Consider the following 17,697-nt stretch of genomic DNA (forward strand, 5'->3'; position numbering starts at 1 on the left):
TTTGCAACAGTGTGATCTTTCTAGATTGATCTACTACTTAAAAATCAAGAAGCAATGCTTAAAAAAAGAAGTACATGAGATCTTGTAACAGCTCTAAGTAAATGGGGTAGAACGAAGTGTTTAAGATTCTCATTCTAAAATTGTAGACTTGCTGCTGAAAGCATGGCCTATAAATAACTGTGGTAACAAATAATAGCAAATAGCATTTATGGTTACACTAACTCTGGGGGGAAAAAAATCACAAGGGCCATCAGTCTTCATGCTTTAGGGCATACGCTCATCGTCAGCTGACATCCACGAGCAAACTCCCTCATGGTGTCTTTTTACACAGTAAAGTAGATTACAAGCTATTGTGACTTTGGAGCAGCAACCAACATTAAGCACAGGCACTGATAAAGTACGGGACTAAAGAGACCATTGCTCCAACCCAAGATTACAATACTTATAATACATGTTGCATCTTGCTTGCAAATTTAAAACTGATCAAATATTAGGTTACCCACTGAAGATAATTAACCAGTCTGTACTGAGAAAAATATTTTTAAAAGTGAAAAATCAAAGCAAAAATAAAAAAATTATTTAATAGAAACACTTGGGTTTTAAATCATACAGGACACATTCAGCCAAAGGAGATTCTTCCTTTAACTCCGATCCCTGAAAAGTAATATAGCATGTTTCCTTGGGAAGGGTTTAAGCTATGTACGTTTTCTCAGTCAAATTAGAAACTGAGAATGTGATTTAGTTTAATTTGAATAAATACAGTGAATGGGTGAGTTAGCTTTCTGTGGTAGAAACTGAAACTTTTTATCCTATCCACCGCACCAGCTGGAGGAAAAAAAAAAAAAAACAACAAAAAAAAAAACAAACAAAAAAGTGAAAAGGCTGTGTGTTGTTAGTAATCTAGGCTTGTTTTCTAGCTAAAAATTCTTACAGCTTCAATGTATTGTTTACACAGGCAAAGAACACTGTAGTTCCAGAGGCAAAGTTTTACTACTACTGAAGTAAAAAGACTGGGCTTCCTACAAAGCTGGGTAGAAAAGGGAAAAGCCCTGCATAATGTCAGGCTGGTTTTCACAACTGTATTTTGAACATGATTACTTATTGCAATTGTCACAGGAGTTAAAATTTGGAGTTCATTTTTGGAAAGAAAAAAAAAGGCACAAAACAAGTTAATGATTATGACAGACTCAGTATAACGTCTCCAGCATCACCCTAACAAGCACTTGATGAGCAAAAGAAAATATAAACGTGTAATGTGGTTAGAACAGTACGCAAAAAAATCCCCAAAATAATGATTAAAAGATAGGCTTAAGTACTGCATATAACATATTATGCATCTTTGCAGATATCTAATGCCTTCCATTAATTTAATTGTGAATCATTTGGATTTAAAGCCCTCTAAACAACTGAGGATCGTTACTATATGTCATATATTAAATTCCTAATGTAACTGTCCTGTGAATTTGATTTATACTGATGCAAAATGCACATAGTTGAGAACTGAACAAGACCTTGTTATATACAGATAAGAAAAACATTGTCAAGCTTTTCCAACCAGAAATTAGGTCAACATAAGAAACATTCCAGGAGTCTGCCATCCTAAGTGAAACCTTGTATGTTGTAAAAGAGAAGCTGTAAATTATTTTTAAAAACAACTGGTTAGTGGCATCAACCACTCTTAAAACCCGAGACTTAGATTTTTACCCAAATTTCTTTTTTCATCTCTAAGAATAGATTAGATAAGGTAGATGACCAATTTATTTTACCTGCTTGTATGTCTCTCCGTTCAAATCAAGATTCATGGGTCCAGAAGAAGGGAATAAACAGAACTTAATTATATGGCCCAGTGAAAAGGGAATAACTGCAGAAGGCTGGGCAGGAATGTCTTTGGTCTCCTTTTTCTAGGGACTATTTCTGTTCTTTTTTATTATTATTTTCATCATCAGGAAAAAGAACATTAGGACCACTGGGAAAAGATTTCATAAGAAATACTTTTTGTCTACTGGTTATAAACTAGTAAATTATGTGTGCCCAGGAATGCACCTGGGCACTGGGGCCAGGTGGCAACAAGGAGTGAGCATCCATCCTAGCAAGTTAAGTCTCCAGAGCTGCATGCCTTTATGCAGAATTCCTCTTGAAATGGTCCCTAGCAAATTCTAATGCTCATCTTTATCTTCTCAAAATACAGACAATTCCACTGAGAAAGGAAACGCGTTTTATGGTGTACAGTGCACATCAGAAGTTTATCCTTCTTCAGAAATGATACTGTATTTTTCTTCTGCCCTAAAAAAAAAGTTCTTCTTTAGGGTACTTTTTTATTCCACAAATACTGCATTTCAAGCAGATGAACCAGATGAATAGGCAATGCCCTCTGAAGTTTTTCTTTCTTTATCTTTGCATTAACATATTTGAACACATAATATAATATTCATTCTAGCACTGTTTTTTACTAATTAGAAGCTTTATTGTTATATTGGTATTATAGCTTCCCAAAAGTGTATGTGTGGGATATACTGTATAACTATGTATAACTGTATAACTAATGTACAACTAATGCTTCTTTTTCAGAACTCAACTGTCACTTGAATAATTTTTATTAAAAAAGATCTGTAGGAGGTTTTACTAGCCTTTAAAAAATGCATGTTAATAGCTTTGTAAAAAACATGTAGCCATTATACAATACACAAAGCTAGAACAAAATCATCATGCCCAAATACCAAGAAATAACCCCTTTTCTAACAAGTAACAGTAAAATTGAACTAAAGAGTGTCATTTGTTATTAAAAGCAGCAAAACAGAGAATCAAAGTCAAACAAAACATATTCCCAAGCGACAAACATTTCATGCTTCAGAATGCAGCAATTGCAGTCTAAGAGATTTAAAGCTTTGCCTAACAGCTTTATGTTCACGTTTAGAAGCAAATGCCTTGAGAATGGCAATGATTACTGATGCAAACTGATTTTCATACTGAGTATTGCAATCTGATGTACAATTCTGGGAGCTGGGCTGTCTCTCTAATCTATTCTGGAAAAATACTGGCCAAACACAGTGGAAAAGTGATACCCTATTTTTTTTCTGTGCAAAAAGTAGTCCAATACTTCAGCCCTTCCTTAAATTATTATTTACTCAAAGCTTTATTTCAATGCAAAAGACTACGACCACGACTGAATCAATTCCTGTGGACACTGCTGAGATCCAATGATATTTCAAATATTTAAATGAGTGTTTTTCTTTAGTGCTGGATTAGAAATGAAATCTTCATATGCTGGTAAAGTGAATTATGCTGTTCAAAACAGACCTACTTAAGAAAACCCAAACATTTCTATATGTAGACTCAATAACATGGCTTGGTGATACTTATATTTCAGCATACATGCAGAAATACGAATGACGTTTTGGACTCAAGATCTGCTAATAAATATAGCTGTAAAGCAACTGCCTCTTTTTATCAACAGACAAACCTTTATTCATTGATAAAGTTAGAGGTTAACTTATCCAGGAAATATTTCAAAACATTCCGTCAAGTTACCTTGAACTATCCTTAGTAGAGGTAACACTTACGTACAAGATAAGAAGTTTGGCAGACTTTGACCAGAGCTTGTGGCAGAAATCCTGCCCCCTTTCTGCAGCCTCAGGGGCCCTTTGCCCTGGAAGTCACTCCTCTTCCCAGCCATCTGCTCTGTTGTGGTTGGCTGTCAGGGATGTTCATCCCTATAGGTTTACCCTGGAAGTACATCGGATCCCATTTTGGTTTGGCTGCCATTGAATGCCATGTTGCTGCCATTGAATGCCAGCGAGCTGCTGTTGTGTTAAATGTCATACTGCTTTGTGATTGGCTGATGGCATTTCTTGACACTAACACATCATGTGTTCCCAGGCAGCCCGGTGATGGCTGGCAGGACAAGCTTCCCCTAACAGTGTACCCGGAAGTACATCAGAAAAGGAAGTGTTCTGCCATTACGTGCAAGGAGGCCGCCACTTTCAACAGGGTCGTTCCCCATGTGTTTTTATACTTCTTTGTGACTGGCTGACAGACGTTTCCTGGCACTGACATACCCACATGCTTTCAGGCAGCCCTGTCATTGGTTGTCTACTTCCTTTGGTCAAGGAAGTGCTCAGATATAAAAAAATAGGTATTTATATACAATAATTACAATGCAGATATATAGAAATACGTAGGAAGGAATGTACAAATCGAGATGCTATTTTTTATATATACTTCTGTATGTGTATATAGGTGAATATATATTTTTATATCTATTCATTTATAAAGTCCTAGAAATTAAATACATATAGCCATAAAAACATAGGTATAAACTGAATAAAACCTTATTTCATAGGAGCCAGTGGAATGAAAAATTAAAGATTAAATGTTAATAGGAATTAATTAAACAAAAGTAAAAGGGCAGGTTCAGGGTCCACCACTTTACCAGGCTACAGAGAAAGCCCTGACCTGCCTGCAGTGGTCGGGGACACTTCAAGAGGAGGGGCACCAAAAGGCTGGTGGGGTACAGGCAAGTGGGGACATGACCGAGGGCTTTGGCCCCCTCATAGGAAGCCCACCTAGGGGCCCCTGGTGTAAATCCCATCATATGCAAAGAATAGACCAGTCCTTTGAGACAGATTCAGAGGCCCCTGCATCCAGGCCCAACCCAACACGATGCAGTATTACTGGGGCAGACTTTGGCCTGCATAGCAACAGACAGCCAACACTGTCTGCAAAAATAGAAAATCAGAACAAAATGCCAGCTTCAGAAACACATGTGTGTGGGGATAATAAGGAAAAGACACAAAGGGGATTCCAAAAAAGACTAAGTGAACCAGAAGAACCAGTCAATAGCCCCATGAATTACAAACTGGATTTTTGAGGTTTCACACACAGGGGTAGCATGGGGTGGACTTCATTTCATCATGGTTGTGGGGGATCTTACAGCTGCCCGTAAGACCACCATGGGGTATAGACTGGTGCGATGTGTGTTTCCTTGTCCTTAGGCTGACACTGCAAATAAGAGGCAGCTGTCATTTTAGACTGTCCTGATTACTGCAAAAGCAGCAAGACCTAGGCTTTGGGACACAGACAGCAGTCCCATTCTTTTGAAGGCCACAGCTACTGCAGAAAGAGTAAGTGGGTCAGTAAAAGCAATGGGGATGTTGCAGAGCTAAAAGACCACGATTATTAACTGGTAAAGAGGAATAGCTGGCAGGATGCTGGTACTAAAAGGGCTAGGTGTATATCACTAGTACCTATACTGCTGTCCTGCAGTAGCTGTGCAGTGGAACCCTGTTTAGAGTTTGGTTTTGATATCTGTAGCAGTTTTTACAGCACTTCAGAAGTAAAAGAACTAACAGATTTAATAGGACTATGTAGTAGCAGTTGTGACCTTCAGGATGCGATGGTACATTCAGTGAAGTTGCATCTTCACTTATATGCAATGTTCAACAATGCTAATTTGTTTAAGGGGTTCTAGTACAGTCTTTTGGGTATTGGGTTGTCATGGTTTAACCCCAGTAGGCAGCTAAGCCCCACACAGCTTCTCGCTCACTCCCCCCACAGTGGCATGAGGGGGAGAATCAGAAGAACAAAAGTGAGAAACCTCATGGGTTGAGGTAAAGACAGTTTAATAGGTAAGACAAAGCTGTGCAAACAAGCAAAGAAAAATAAAGAATTAATTCACTCCTTCCCATCAGCAGGCAGGTGTTTAGCCACTTCCTGGAAAGCAGAGCTCCATCACACGTAATGGTTATTTGGGAAGAGAAATGTCATATCCCAGAACATCCCCCTTTCCTTCTTCCTTCTTCTCAGCTTTTGTTGCTGAGCATGAGTCATAGTATGGGATATCCTTTTGGTTATTTTGGGTTAGCTGTCCTGGCTGTGTCCCCTCCCAACTTCTTGTGTAACCCCAGCCTGCTGGTGTGTAACACCAGCCTTGCTGGTGGGACAGTGTAAGAAGCAGAAAAGATCTTAATGCTATATAAGCACTGTTTAGCAATAGCTAAAACATGGGTATGTTATCAATGGTGTTTTGGTCAAAAATCCAAAACACAGTAGTTTATGAACTGCTGTACCAGCCAGACCCAGTATGTGGTCAAAACAGTTTTGGCTCTCAAAGCGGTAATAAAAACTAAGGATTAATGGGGTTGTGATTAAAAATTATATTTATGGAAGGCTTTTTTATTAACCGATGTGACTCCTCCCAGTTTCTTGAAAGAGTCAACAAGTGTGTTGTTAAGACAGGTCTGGCTGATAATCTCCCTAAATTTCTAAAAGATATCAGCAGTCACTAAAAGCTTTTGAGGAAGATAAGCAGCCTGAGAGAACAGAGCTATTGATAGCTAAATAATTGGTAAGAAGTTAGGAAACAAAAGGTCAGAGTAATTTTTGTTTTTCACAGTGAAGGAGATAGCTGCTAGGATTACTAAAACAGTCTCTGCTAGAACTCATGATGTTCAGCAGTCATAAATGATGTAGAAAAGAGGATGAGGGTGAATAGAAGGTGAGAATGTTTTCTGGTGGTAATTGAAGAGACTAAAAATGAGGGCCAAGTATGAAGTATTGCAGAAGAATCATGTGAGACTTAGTGACTATGCAGCAAAAAAAAAAAAAAAAAAAGAGTGACTGATAGGAGTACTATAGATCAATGGGAAACGTTGCAAACAAAACAAAAAGCATCACTGCAACATCATAAAAATCCCTACTATGCCCTTAATATCAATGATGAACGACTAAGTAGTTTGGGATTCTTTAGCTTAAGGCAAAGAAATGATGAGCATGAGATATGATAGAAGTCTGTAAGGTCATGAATGTCGGAATGTAATTTTCCCACTTAAATAAAGGTGAAACATCGTAGATGGCAGTTTCAAAACAAATAAAAGGAGGCAACTCTATATAAAATCTTCAGCTAACCTGTAGATCTCCATGACACAGGCTTTTAAGTATTTTAAAAGCACTGAGACTCAATGGAAGACTAGGAAGTGATACGGCAGAGAAATCCTTAGAAATCTGTTAAATATGAAAACATACTTTGAGCTTAGAAAGTATCAGACTGATGTAGTCTTGTAGGCTGAGATGATATGGTGGGGAACTGTCACTTCATGCTTGTTCTGTTTTTATATTCTTCACTAGCTTCCATATTTGACTGGTATCAGAGATAAGATCATGAGCTAAATGTGCTTTGGTGTGATGAAGTATGGCAATCTTACATTCTTATGGCAGGTGGTGTTTCAATTAAGTCAGATAAAGATGACCAGGGCTTTACATCAGATCTACGTAGAAAGTATAGGAAGTTACCCAAGGATGATTAAAAGGCTGTTAGATTTTAAAAAAAAAAAAAAAAAAAAAAAAGAAAAAAAAAGGCTATTTTAATTAGGCAATAAGGATAGGTATTTTTTCAGCTGCAAAAGCTTTGTCATTAAAGAACTCAATATAAAGAACAGCCCTTCACCCTATCCCTCCTTCCAACCAGCCAATTCAGCAATGTCTGTACAACCTTCTTAGACGGATTTTTTTCCTTCTACTGTCTCTGAGCCTGTCACACAACTCCATGAACCTCTTGCCAATGTCTTAGTCTCTGCATAAATTGTAAATTCCTGGGGATATGCTATAATCCTATGCTATATCTGATATTTTGTAGTCTCCTGGAATAACCAGCAGTCCTCATAGAAGGATAAATATATCCAGCTTGAGAAAAAGTTCCAGCTGATCCTATTACTTCAATTGTTAATAAAAATTTGAAAAACAAATTACCTGCCTTTTACAGCTCCAAAGGATGAAAGCGTCTGAAATAAAAAATAGTAATGAAAGTGAACTTTTTAATGGTTTTTTTCTGAACACTGAATTTTTTCTACAGAAGACTATTGTTGAAGGGTTAATCTTCCTAAATTTTTTTTTGTCTACTTTCATGAGTATTGTGAGTCCTTACAAATAAAAAGTTTAATGAAAATTAACCCTTGGATAAATGAAAGAAGGGAAGGAAGTCCACAAAGTAAATAATCAGTAGAATTAGACAACACTGCCTTTTAATAGAGTTTAGATTATTTCAATTAATTTTGGATATCATATTCTAGATGTATTGAAAGTCTGGACTTATCTAATGGTAATACCTAAATGGAAACAGAAAAAAAAAAAAAAAGAAAAAAGGAAAAGAAAAAAGTCTTTATCTTCCTATTCAAATAATGTGCAAAAGGGAAAATTATTAAATTATTTAATGGCATGGCAGAATATGGTACTGATAAGGCATTAAAAATAATAGAAAGCCTTTATAGATGTTTTACATAACTGTTCAAACTTCAAAGACTTTTGTAAAAGTGTGAAGACTCACATTTCACAAGTCTTCTAGATTTTGCAGCAAGGAAAAATAAAGTATCAGCAGTTACACAGTAATGATAAGGCTGGTAAGGGAATACTGTGATTTCAGAGATACTTTGAATAGAACTTTTTTGGATGAGACTTGTTTGTAGCTTAAAGAACATATACATCCAAAAAAGGTTACTATCAGATTGTCAAGTCATGTTTAAAAGAGTTATAAGTGAGTCACATTAAATGATCATTGCCTCTGAAGACATAGTGGAAATACAGGGTCAGTTCCTTTTGATTGAGACAATATTTGTTATTTTAAGGTACAATAAACATAGAAAAGGAAATACAGTTCCATTAATCAGTAGATTGAAGGCTGTCTGTATTAGGTAAGTAGTTAGACAGGGAAGTAGGTAGATAGAATACAAATCTTGTGTTAAGTTGAGCCATAAATAAAGTACAGCAGCTATATCTTAAAATCAGGCAAATGAGGCCCTGAGCTACTTCACCTATTCTACTCATATGGAAAAATGTGTTTTCATCTCTGCTTCAGTACATGAATGGATTTTTCCCTCCACCTTCCATTTTTTCCAAGTGTTTGTGATAGTAACTTTTGATACTCTTAGGGTTTTGGTCATTGCAAAACAACTTTGCTGTACGATCTGAGTGAAAACAATTGAAGCATGGCATACCCACTTTAAATCTAAATGGGTTACTATGACTACAGTTTTATCTAGCTGGAACACTGATACAACTTTTGCTACACCAGTTAATTTTGCGTGCTGTGCTAAATGTGTATTATATCTAAACTGTTCCGGTTCTGGCTCAATAGAGGAAACCCTGCCTTCAAAACTGTTGATAGTAGTGCCTCTTTGGACAGAAAGACTTAACTACATACATAGATACAATTGAGCTCTCACAGTGCAATGTGCTATTACATCCAAGGCTAATCTCTATGGAAAGAGTTGACTGCACTCTTATGTATTTCACCCTGTAGGCATTCATTGGTTGTTCTTCCTACTTAGAATATGGCAGATAGAGGTCAAGGTTCCTAAGTAGGGTGTAATTTGAAGTGTGGCTTCTGTCAGAATAATATCCACCTTGTTAATCCTGCAGAAGAAGCAGTGTCGTCTCTGATTTTTGCTTACTTAATTATTTATTTTCCAGGCAGCATTTTGAGAGAATGTGGGAATTCACTTCCCAACTTTTCTCACGTTCCTACTTCTTTGTGTCACTTTTTTTGGGCAACTTTTAGCATGTGCGAAGATACTACAGAAATAGCTTATACACAATTTGAGAGTACAGAGCAATCCTTTATTGGCCACTACATACAGTATATTGCTAAGATTAACAAACTACTACACTGATCAATAGTATGTTCATCAGTCATCTGTATGGGGAAAAAGTGAGTTTTGTTGCATTTTGGACTGGTATGACCTGCGATATTGCTGAGTTGCTGTCTTCTAATTGATCTCCTGTTTTGGGGAGGCTTTTGCTGTCGGTATTTTTCCTCCTGAATCCTTGAACTACTAACTCTCCCCATTTCACCAGCTACCTTTTTATCTGTTTTTTTTTTTTCTTTTTTTTTTTTACTTTTCTGATTTTTCATAGTTTTAAAGTACTTACTTTTTCACACCTTAGCAACAATTTTCTCAGTAAAACTGATCCAAAGTCAAACAGCCGCTTTGACTGAAATTAGGCCTTAAATCACAGACAGCTGAAAAGGAGTGAGTGTGGCGCTACTTCAGATTGAACAGGGTTGGTTCTCCAGTTGAGTAGCAGTCCTGAGTATCCAAATTATTGCAATGATTCAGTTGCTCAAACATGGATGTCTAATGCTCTGTGAGATGTCCTAGCATATCCACCTGGCTTCTGGCTGTCAGTCAACATGAGTGCTACCTCCTGTATGTTCTATGAGACATCTGGCTGCTCTCTGTAGATTATTTGAATGCTGAGGGCTTCTTAGATCTCTGGACTTTACCCAGAGCTAGAACACTTCATTCATATTTAGACACCTGCATTTAGACTCTTAAATTGAAGAATCTAGAATCTGCAACTGAATCCCACCCTTAATTTTTCCTACCCTTTAGATGAATCCTATTCTCAGTCACAGCATTATACTGTAAATATTATTTAAACTGCCAGTTTAAATAATATCCTGAGATATTTTTTGTGCAATGTATATTATGCACGACAATGAGAAATGTACGTTCTTTGCTTTTTCTGTCAGCAGGATAGAGTTTAGCTTAAAACTTTCAGCACTGCAGCACAGCAACCCCATGGTGCTGGTTTCATGAAAAATGAACTCTCCTAATAAATACTCCCCTCTATTCTGCAACCAGTTGTCAACGGAGGTGCCAATGCTCCTTGCTTCATCAGCAGCTGTGACCAACAGGCACATTTGAATTAGACATAGACTCATGAATGCATATCACCAATTATCATGTTTTAAAATACACTAGTTTCCTCAAATATTTTGGGTTTATATTAGTAACAAATTTGCAGACTGTCTGCTGGAAAACTCCGTGGAGCAATGATTAATTCTTCTTCATTTTTTAAATAAGTCCTAATTCTCCGTGTATTTTCTATAACACAAGAAAATATCCTAGAAACTTTCCATCAGATTGTCCTAAATGAAATGTCATAAAAAAACCCCAAAAACTTCACATTTTTTCTAACACAAATGTAGACAAACTTTTGTATTTATTATAGAAGTACAACATGGATCTGTGAATGTTTACTCTTTAGATAATGAGATAATTATTTGCAATTGCAATTGAAAAGTTTGCAATTTAAAATTGAGAGACCGAGTGCAGTTTCTGCTAACAGCTCTTTAAATCTAGACAATACTAAACATTCTGAAGAACAATGTAGAACATCAAGGATTTGACTTCACAGAAAATCTTCAACTAACAAATAGGAAAAGAGATATTACTTGATTTTTTGTATTATTATTTAGAGGACTATAGTACAAACATTTTTAATGTTAAGCTATTAGATAACATGCCATTAGTGCTAACAGGTCCCAAAAGAGTTGATTCAGTCTCATGGCGTTTTTTAGGTCTGCTTCCCCAAATATTTCAGCACTCATTACATTCTGAAGTAATTTTAACTTTTCCAAATTTCTGCCAAAAGTTTTATTTGAATGTTATAAAAACTACTGTCAATTTGCTTATACTGTGAGTTGATATCGCATCCTTTTAATATTTTTGTTTTCTGGAGTGTGAAACTGCAGCAGTTCTTGGAGACTGACTAGAAGAGTACTGAAGCTGAAGGATAACACTCACTACCACGAACATTTTCAGTCTGCAAAAAAACACTGTCCCTGTTACTTTCCATGTCAAGTGCATGAGCTTTTGTCTGCTCAGTCGTGGAAAAGGAAGTGACAACTGCAGCATTTTACAGCTCATAACAGTGTCAGAAGCAAAGTCAGTAAGGAAGAAAATACAGAGAAAAAAATCCCTCACAATGTGTACTTCATTGAAGAGAAATAAGAAAGAACAAGAAAACATCTCTACAGTGACAGCAAACACATGAAAATAACAACAGAAAAAAATACAAATAAGCAAAGGGAAAACAGAAAACAAAACATTAAAAAAAAGGGTTTCACTGGATGACATATGTACTCAGAAAAACATATAAGCACCTCGAAAAAAATAATGTTAATGGAGCTAGGTAAAAGTTTGGTAAAATTAAATTTAATGGAAGTTTACATTAAGAGCTGGACAGAGAGGGAGGGAGGAATGGATCCAAAATAATTCAGCCAGTAGCTGGGGGAAAAAAAAAAGTTAATTCAAACAACATTCACACATATTTCATCATTCTGGATGTCAGTTCCTCTGACTATGGATTATCTAGGTTTAAATAACATTTTCTGTGCTGTACTAAAATCTTAATCTCAAAGGAGTTTCTTTTATTTCTGTGCATTTGCAGAACTCCTTGAAATATTTTATCCAAAAAGGGAACCAATCTAGATCATCAGCCATCAGCATTAATAGAGGCATTCCTGTTCGTTTTAAAAGGATTTGAGTCCCTCATAAAGTAAAATCTCTCACTGGTACATAGATACATAGACAATAAAGAAAAAAAATAAAAATCAAAAATAAGCCATTTAAAGATAGTTCCCTGAAGGAAGCTTCTGAAAAACAGATTTATGATACTGAGGCAGTAGCAGCAATCTAATCTCTGATCCTCTCCACCCCCAAAAAAAGCTTTTGTACAATCTAACTTTTGCTTCTGTTTTATACAGAGAGTTACATCCTGTATTTGATTTCAGAATTTGTTCTGAAAAACTGGCTCATTTAATGTATTATGCCTATCAGTGACAAACTTTATAGGCCTGGAATCTCTAGCCTTTTAGATAAATCTAAGGATTTGAAGCTGATATGAAAATGTATAAAATGTAGTGATTAAAGGGATAGGGTAATAGGTAACATGAGGAAATGCGTTTCTGCCTATTAAGTCAGTAAAGATACAAAATTATCTTTAAAAGCACTCTTGTCATCTTATCTTTCAAGAAGCTTGAGCTTATGAATTTCACCCTAAACGACTCTGTTGCAGAATACCATATATCATGAGATGCATCAAAAGAAAAGGAACATCAGGGAGACCGGTTACTGCTTATTAATAAAGATTATGAAAATGATTTCATGTGATTTGCTGAGAATGTTAATAATCAGATCTATGTGAAAGGAAAATATAATGTAAGCTAGACGCAAGAGGAAGCTTATCTTCTCCCCTGAATACAGAGTGCTATTTTGCCATGTTAATGCCCTCACTAATGAGAACCAACATTTATTTTATAAAATCAAATATTGATACATATTCATCATAGAATCATAGAGTGGTTCAGGTTGGAAGGGACCTTAAAGATCATCTAGTTCCAACACCCCTGCCGTGGCCAGGGACACCTCCCATTAGACCAGGTTACTAAAAGCCCCATCCAGCCTGGTCTTGAACACTTCCATAGAATGGACATCCACAACTTCTCTGGGCAACCTGTTCCAGTGCCTCACCACCCTCACAGTAAAGAATTTCTTCCTAATATCTAATCTAAATTTACGCTCTTTCTGTTTAAAACTATTATCCCTCATCCTATGGCTACACTCCCTGAATAAGAGTCCTTCCTCATCTCTCCTATAGGCTCCCTTTCGATACTGGAAGGCTGCTGTAAGGTCTTCCTGGAGCCTTCTCTTCTCCGGGCTGAACAACCTCAACTCTCTCAGCCTGTCCTCATAGCGTAGGTGTTCCAGCCCTCTGATCATCTTCATGGCTCTCCTCTGGACCTGTTCCAACAGGTCCATGTCCTTTTTATGTTGGGAGCCGCAGAGCTGGATGCAGTACTCCAGGTGGGATCTCATGAGAGCAGAGTAGAGAGGCAAAATCACCTCCCTTGACCTGCCGTCCGTACTTCTTTTGATGCAGCCCAGGATGCGGTTGGCTTTCTGGGCTGCAAGCATGCATTGCTGGCTCATGTTGAGCTTCTCATCCACCAGCACCCCCGAGTCCTCCTTCTCAGGGCTACTCTCAATCCATTCTTGGACACTGAGCCATTGACTGCAACCATTTGAATGTGACCATCCAACCAATTCCTTGTCCGCTTTATTCCAGCAATATTCAGAAACACAAAACTTAAGATGCTCTTCTGGGAGAAGGTATATCTATTTGAGTTTTTGGGTATATTGTGAAATATTTTAACCACATTCCTCAAGTTTGCTCGCATAAGAAATTCACTAAGGAAAAAAAAACGTGGAAAGAGTATAAGAGAAGAGCATTTTGAATTTGTTTTGTTAAATAATAAACCTGCTGCAAACAAGGAAGTAATGCAGCAAGTCAAAACCCTGCAATTTATAGAAGTGTGACTCTTGGACTTAAACATTATAAACATTATTCTCATTTCTGACAAGCAAAATTAATTATCAAGATTCATATAGAGTGGCACCAACTAGAAGAGAAAATTTATGCAGAAATCATAAAATTATATGTCCTATAACTTATCCTATTAAAAAAAATAAATTACGTAAATAACAGCCAGTGTCTTGAAAATTATTTTGCCGTAAAACTCATGTTGAAAACAACTGACAGGTACAGACAATGCACGTTTTAAACAAAAAAATAAATGTTAAATTCTGTCTTTTATATGGCAGAAGATATATTTCTTAATTATTTACAGTGAAAAAAATAATATTAAAGTATAACATTACTACTAATGAAATATTATGTATTTTTGGTGCATAGTCTCAAGTCTTCCATAGATTCAAGAAAGGCTAAACATTCCTATACAAGTTAGAAAGAAATATGTGGGTCTTGTAAACTCTTTAGCCCCTTTCTGTTTAGAAGGAATGGTTATGTTGAACATTAGATTATAGGTAAAGCATGATTTAAATTAAAACTGTGCTCTGGGGTGTGACATACTTACATTACAGTAAGCCATTGTTAGATTTTTATGGCTCTTGTATGGATTCTGAGTGGAAGCCAAGAAATGTACCACTTGCTGTACAACTGGGAAAGGGAGCACAGAAAGCTCATTCCAGGATCATTAATCCAGAATGATTTTCAGAGGCTCCAATGAACAGCCTCCTTTCTATGAAAAGGGAATGAGGCAGGAGGAGAGACAGACCAGCAAACTGAAATGAATTCATTACTATCTCTAATGCTTTTAGGTGGATGGAAAATTTCCATCTGACTTAGTTAACTCAAGGTTCAGCTTTCTACAGAAACCTAAAGGCTTCTTCATCTCATTCATCAGAGCAGCTTATGTATAAGCTAATGGAATTTTTTTGTATATATGATCAAATTTAGGTGTTTCCTATTACTCTGTTGCTACTGCTTTCACCCAAAGCCATGATGACAGGTGAGACTGTGCTACTTCAAGTCTTAACATGCTTGTATTTTGGAGATTACTAATGATTGCTTCCATTCTATTGTGAACATCCTAAACTGTAGAAATCCATAATCAATGGATTTCCGTATGGTGAAATCTGGTATCTGGTGAAAAATACTTGCAAATAAGTGCCATTTTTATTTAAATTTAATAGAGACTAAAGAATCAGTATACTTGTATTGTGGTTAAAATACTCTTGATATAAAATATATAATGATTCGGTGCAACCAGAATTCTACCAAGGTTCTTGGAACACTGGTGCAAAATGTATCAAAAAGTAGAGAACAACGAATATAAGTAATCAAAGTATTTTTTAGAAGTCAGCCTATACTGCTGAGACTGAATATCTGTTCTTATTCTATGATTCTTATTTTTGCATTAATGAATTAGATGTTCAGAAAGTTGTGCTCTGAAGTTTCCCAGAGTTTTGCAGCTGTCAGTGTGTAGCTCATATAACCTACCAGCTATAAAGCTGAGTGCTAACTCATACAGAGTCTAATAGTCAGTCATCTTTTTAAAGATGATACAAAACCAAAGTTTGTGACAGTGAATAAATAAAAAAAGAAGAAAAAAAAGAGAAGAAAATGAAATTAAAATGGTGATTGTGCTTAAATAAAATGCAAAGATCTGCAGTCTGATACCAGTATTGCTCTGAAGAAGAAAATGCATCAGTTGCCTGCAAACCAAGAAACTCAACAAATGAATAGTCCTGAGAGATGACAAAGCCTTCCTAAATCAGCACATCGATGATACCTTTCCTCTGTGAATAATATCAGCCATTAACTTACCCTGACTTCCTGATGCCTGTTGACTTCCAAACTGTAAGTCCAAAGCTATCATCTATTACACAGGAAAGATACCATATAAATCAACAATATTTTGCCTGAGGCAGCATCTTCCAGCCCTAACCTACTACAGACCTGAAACTCTGCACACATCTTCCCTTTCCGAGAAAAAGTAACTTCCACTTCAGTCTGGTGGCCATTCTGGATTCAGCCATTTTAATCACTTGCAGAAATGTGTGTGAGTACATGCTGAAAATCAAGCTAAAAACTGACAGCACAGCATATCGACTCATACAGCCATCAAAATCACAAGCTCAGATACACAGAACTTCCAAAGACACTGGGTTTTGGCTTGTTTTTGTAGAAACACATTAATGGAAATGGCTATCTACTGTTATTTAACCTTTCCACTACAATTCCTAAAAGCTCTGTCCAAAGGGAATCCTCAAAATGCAGAAAGAAGAATAAAAGCATTCCTGGCCATCTGTTTAAAGGCTAAGTAAATGTGATAATCCTGACCATATAACAAAATGAGGAAATACAAAAACTGCATGGACCCAATTCTATACCTCCACACAGTTTGCTGCAGTGGTCAGGGGCACCAATATGGGCTAGAAGCACTACAATCAAGTAGTTGAGGACTCTGGTCAACACTCAGACATAAAATTGACATATTGTTTTTCTTTCTGGAATAACCACATATAAGATTCAATCTTCTCTATGAAGCATGGTGTAGTGTAGGCATGTTGAGTGGAGTGCATCTAATCATATATAGGTATCTACAGCCTAAGCATAGACAACATCTGCATCACTCACCCATATTTAATTTTAGAGGTGGAAATTGGCATTTTTGGCCTATTCAGCTCATTCTGTAAGTTGTACAACACCATTCATCTCAGTCTGAATTCAACATCTAAACCAGGTCAGATGAATAGAACTCTATTTGTCTGCATTGATTATAGAGGGTTCCTGCATCAATTAGCTCAGAAATATGCATCTAAACATAGCTGAAATGAATTCCACTCAAGTTTCTGTTTTGCAGAAAGAGTAGAATTTATTTCAGCTACGTGTAGACCTATATTCTTTGAAACACGGAATTAATATATATCTTTATTTTAGTGAGTTTCAAACATATTTCAAGGAAGTTTCCAAAATATTTATTTTTACATTGTTGTTGTATCTCCATTAGTTTACAACATATCAAAACAAAATTAAAAAAAAGATATGGGAAGTTCAACAGAAACTACAGAGGATCATGAAAATTCTTACTTGAAATTTTAGATTGCAATATTTTGCCATCCCTCAGTTGCCTATAGCTATTTTCAGGTGCAGCTATTTTCAGATTTACTGTGTAGCATTTTTTTGGCCTTTGTATTCCTACAAATTGCCCTATGAGTGTATTCTTTCTTTATAGAGAGAGACTTTGGGAGACAGCATGCTTTGAATTTACAGCAATCACAGAAGGTATGTATTCTGTTCCAGTGTTTACTGAATTATAGGATTTCCTTTGTCATCTTCCTTTGGTCACTAACAATTACCTGTGTTCTGATGACAAGCAGTAACTTGTTAAACCATGGTAATCTGATTGCATGTCTTTCCCCTCAGGTTTTATAAACCATTGCTTCCAGGATCGGCTACCATCATAACGTTTTTTTTTTCCCCAATCTCTCTGCAGTTTCTCACACAGCTTACTGATTAATGTTCTAACCTCTGTGTTTGTTTCTAGAGAAATCCCCA

This window comes from Larus michahellis, chromosome 1, assembly GCF_964199755.1.
Source record: "Larus michahellis chromosome 1, bLarMic1.1, whole genome shotgun sequence".
NCBI classification, from domain to species: Eukaryota; Metazoa; Chordata; class Aves; order Charadriiformes; family Laridae; genus Larus; species Larus michahellis.